Here is a 5,340-nt window from a genome sequence, read left to right on the forward strand (position 1 = left end):
CCGCCCTCTCTGTTCCATTGATTCAAGTCATGTCGGAAAGATCGTACTTGAACGCCCATAGACATCATGATGTCTATGTGAACGCCACCACAAAGTCGTAAATTATGGTAAATACTCTCGGGACTTTCTCAAACCCCGATCTGTACGAGTTGGGGGCGTATCACTGAAAAATATGGCGAAATACCACAATACTTACTTACCACAATAGTATCAGTACAAATAACAGACGGCAGTAATAAAATAATAGTACCAATATTTAAAATAAAAACAAAATAAAAGAATGTAATAATAAATGAATCTGTTATTTATAAACAAATCAATCAATAAATAAATGCTAACTATACTAAATACTAGGGCTGGGTATTGACACAAATTTCACAATTCGATTCGATTTCGATTCACAAGCTTGCAATTCGATTCGATTTCGATTACGATTCGATTCAATATTGATTATTTTGGATATCAGGTACAATACATGGCAAATTTTCTCAAGGAAAACAAATCTCTTAACCAATGCTGTAAACTATGGGAGTCAGTTGTATCATTAAAATTGTTTCATTAGCCTACTATAGCCTAATATTAAAGGTAAAGATTTACTGATTTGTATACAAACAATTACACTTTTATTTATTTTTCTAATAATAAAGTTATATGAAATATAAATATTTAAATGGTGGCTGTCATAAAAACTTGCCAGATTTATTCAAACATGCATTAAATATTGAAAAACATAAAATAATTATAAAATAACATAAAATGCATGTGTAATATGGTGCATATATTTAGCAAAATGCTCCTCTCTAGAGTTAATTTTTCTAGCTGACTAACGAGTTCATGGTCACTGGATATGGTTTTTCTGAGGTAAATGTGACGTTACATGACATTGTACAAGCTGTTTCACTGACGTCTTTCCTCGGTTGAAACAATGATTGAGCGCATCCATGTGACAACAAGGATTTCGATAAGTTATACTCTATCTTTTAACACACTTTCAGATGCTCATTCATGTTTATTTCACGCTGTAACTGGTAATATTAAGGCGGAAGAGAAGATTATGTGTGCTCGGCGCTGCTGCTCTTGAGCTGCGCCAGAGCGATCTCACGCCAGAGCGCCAAAACGGTATTTATGTTTTTGAATTTCGTAAGAAAATGGACGTAATTTGAAATCTGAGAGTTTGTTTCATATCAATAGTAACAAAGCACAAAGATTATTGCGTTTATTGGATGGGATGCGCGCTACAATGTTCCATTCATTCATCAACTGAAAACAGGATGACTAATCGATTCTTGGGATTTAAGAATCGATATCGGTTCGTAAAAATGAGAATCGATTAAAATCGAGAAATCGATATTTTTTACCCAGCCCTACTAAATACATACAATATTATCAAAGCATCAACAAAAAAACATGTACCAGTTGTAGTAATAAAATAATAGTATACTAATATTTAAAATAAAACAAAAAAATAATATAGGCTAATAAAAATTCATTTATTCAAAACAAACAAATAAATAAATGCTGAAATAAAATAAAAAATATACAAAGCATCAATACAAATAACAGGTGGTGATAGTAAAAAAAGTCAAATTATTTAAAATAAATAATAAAAATGAATGATAAGACAAATGTATTTATTATTTATAATACATTTAAATATGAATATAAAAACGTATATTTTATTTGAATGGCTAATAACTATAAGTAAAACTGTATATAGGCAATCTCTTTTATTGCTTTGTTTTCGGTTTCTGATGACAGGATTATTTTAAAACGCATATTTGTTCTGTTATTGTCAACTCAAAAGCCAGTAGATCTGCTGCTACTGTCTTGAGGCACTAAAAGTGAGTCACAAAAGAAAAGCAGAAGACATTTAAACACAGACTAACTCTCCCTCCATACAGCAACATTTGATTACAGTGTTTTCTGTAATCTCCTCTGTGTTTGAGAGTTAGACAGAAGGAAGTCCATATGCTGTGTGGGATTTTAGCCCTTTTATGTCTGGAGCAGTGAGAGTTTCTCAGCTGATGCCCTTTGAGATGCAATGTGTCTCACAGAGGGAATTCAGCATCGACTGACCTAGATCTGACTGCGCGAGCGAGCGAGAGAGAGAGAGAGAGAGAGAGAGAGAGAGAGAGAGAGAGACAGAGAGAGAGAGAGAGAGAGAGAGAGAGAGAGAGAGAGAGAGAGAGGAAGAATGTGCTGCTTTATGGCTTTGATGAAATAATATGGTCTATTTTATGGCTCCTAACTGCTTATACAAGACTGCAGCACTTGAAACAAAATAAAAAAAAGACTTTCGATAACATTCCCATGATGTTCAGGATTATTTATTACTGATTTGAATGGCTGATTGTATATTGTCACATTCCAGCATGACAAGAACCCTGACCCCCCTTACAAAAGAGTACTGTACCACGGTACACAGTGATAGAATCAGATGGTAATATATCATGTTACTGTTTGATGACCATATTGATATACCATGGTGTAAACATAGTTGCCCAATGTACTTATGTAGGGTACAACAGTGATAAACTGTGTTTTTTCACTGTTCCCATAGTGTATGATTGCAGAAAAAAAACATATATTTGTATTGAACATTGATGGAGTAAAAATAAACCATTATTTTTTTAAATCTTATAAACAAATGAGGTGGCAAGCCAGCATGCATGGGGCAAAAGGATCACATTATTTATACAAATACTTTAAGTACAATAATAATGTCTTAGCTCAAAAGTATCGTTTTAGCAAAGTTTGAACTGTTTTCTGTTTATTTTGATAAATAAAATAATTAATTTTTGTTCCATAAATATACTCATTCCTCAGAGGAATTCAGTATTTATATTACTGTAATATTGTTTTTTGTCTTGTTGCAGGGGAGATTGTACATTTAAATGGACTATTTGTCTTGAATTTGGCTTTAATATAATATGTAATAAAGTAATTTAAATCAATGTTTCATATCAAAACTTTTTTATTTTTCATTTTGTTGAGTAGCTGTGTAATACGACATAATGTACAGTTGGAGGGCATCAAAACCCAGCATAATTTCGAAAGTGTTAGGCATACTTGACCTCAACGACAAAACATTTTAGTCAAAATAAATTCAGTTTTACTTTAGAGCTCCATTAAATCCTCAAACTCAATCATCTGTTTTACATTTGTATGGTGGTTAATGTGGGTCTGTTGCTTTCAGCTCATTTTTTTGTGCTCTAACTCAGTCAACTAAAATTATCATCAGTGTTCAGCTGTAATTAGTGCTTAATTTTATCATGTTTTTGTGTTTGCTCAGTGCATTTTCTCAGCAGAACAGCTTGTTCTGTCTCTCAAGATGATTTGTCTCGATATGCACTGTACTAAGAACGCATTTAATGTGCCTTCTGGAAAGCAGTTAGTGTTTAAGAGGTTGTGGAGTTCATTTGTGTCCATCTTGGAAAAGAAAAGCTCAGCGTGCGGCGTCAGAACGAGCTCTCGAAGCTTCTCAGACTCAATCTGAAAAATGACTGCTCCTGGTTTCTCATGGCGTAATACACTGAAATAAACTTCACCAGAGGGAGAAATGAGTAGGGAAGCCTTTTCACGGCCACTGGAGTGTTTATATGTGGGAACTGAGTTTTCATTCAAGTACTTTTGAGGGCAGGAAGCGGTAGAATTGAAATATAAAGACCTTCATGCTGGACAAAGCACAAAGCTTGTGACCAAACCTAATTAAGACCTTGTACAGAAAGTATTTAGTCATCATGAAGGACTGTAGCTGTGCTTTAGTCCAACTAACATAATGAGATGCATGGCGTTTTTTGCTGTTCTGTCAAATGCTTTCTGAAATAATTGATTCTGATTGGTCGACCGCAGCATTCTGTGATCAAATATTTCTGCATAATGAAGCAGTGATAGTCTCATGTTTCTCCTATAGCAAAAGTTATTGATTTGTACATTGTAATATATATATATATATATATATTTTTTTTTTGTTTTGTTATATATTTGTCTTAGTGTAGGCTTTAAAGTAATGTGCTACTAAAATATTAAATTATTTAAAGTCAAAAATCTTTTTTAAATTTGTTGAGTAGGTACAATTATGTAAAGTTAGCCGGTCATTAATCGCAAAATAAACCCTTAAAATATTGACTGACATTTGAGTCACATGTTGTAGTTCTGCTTTACAGGGCATCAAAACCCGGCATAATTTCTAAAATATTAGGGATGACTTCAACTTCAAAACATTTTAGTTAATGTCTTCTCCTATAACTCCATGCTCCTGTTCTTCTTTTATGATAAAGCAATTAAAACTCAAATTAATATTTTGTGTAAAAAACACACACACACAAAAATTCAATTACAATCTTAAAATTATACCATTTTAGCAAATATTTGAATGAATGTGGGAAGGTTTATCTGATGTAGATGATACCCCATTTCTAAAAGCAAAAGGTGTTGGGGGGGGGGGGGGGGGGGGCGGGCTGTGGTACACGCACTTTTCCCTAATTTTAGTTTTTAAAATGTAATTATGAATTTGTTTTTCTAATCTAAAACGCATAAATAGACTACTGAATTTCTGATTTTCTAATTTATACATATTTATGTGTGTGTGTGTGTGTGTGTGTGTATTTATTTGCTTCTAAATGTCGCAAACAAAAAGATCATAAAGCTGTAAAAAATTACACCCCCCCCCCCCAGTAAAATACCTTAAAATTTCTGCAGGAAGTTCAAGTAGTTTGTAAGAAAGGGTCAGAGTTTAGGTGGACTAAACGATTGGAGAAGTCCAGCATTCGTCACCAGAGAAAATATTTTTTTAGTTGTTTTTTACAAGCTCAAAAAAAAAAAAAGAATAAGAAAAAAAGAAAAATACATGGATGAATCGTTCACAATACGATCAACAAGATACATTTCGAAAATAGATATATTTTCCACTTCATGCTAACTTTAAATTCATTACACTGGCAGAATGTTCCACTTTTTTTGGTATAAATCAAGTGAATAAATCTACAAGTGCAGTAAGACTAAATACCCCTTATTTATCCCTTAATATTATACCTTAATATCCCTTAATATTAAAGATACATATATAAAACAAAATGATATTGCTGCTCAAGGAAATGTAACTTGTTTTAAGGTATTTTACCTGGAAAATAAGGCAAAAATACTCACAAAGCATAAAGTCAAACTTTGGTATAATATCAACTGGCTCAATAAAACTCCAGACGGACTGACACAAATCTGAAGTTGCACTGCAGTCGGACAACCTTGTGGTTTTCCCGAGTAAAACCTGTCACCTGTGCGGAGGCGCTTCTACACAAACACAAGTGTTAAAAATCACAGCTTGAGTGCGTGTGACGGATC

Source organism: Siphateles boraxobius, unplaced genomic scaffold, assembly GCF_051911475.1.
Source record: "Siphateles boraxobius isolate OS27281-9 unplaced genomic scaffold, OSU_SipBor_1 65, whole genome shotgun sequence".
NCBI classification, from domain to species: Eukaryota; Metazoa; Chordata; class Actinopteri; order Cypriniformes; family Leuciscidae; genus Siphateles; species Siphateles boraxobius.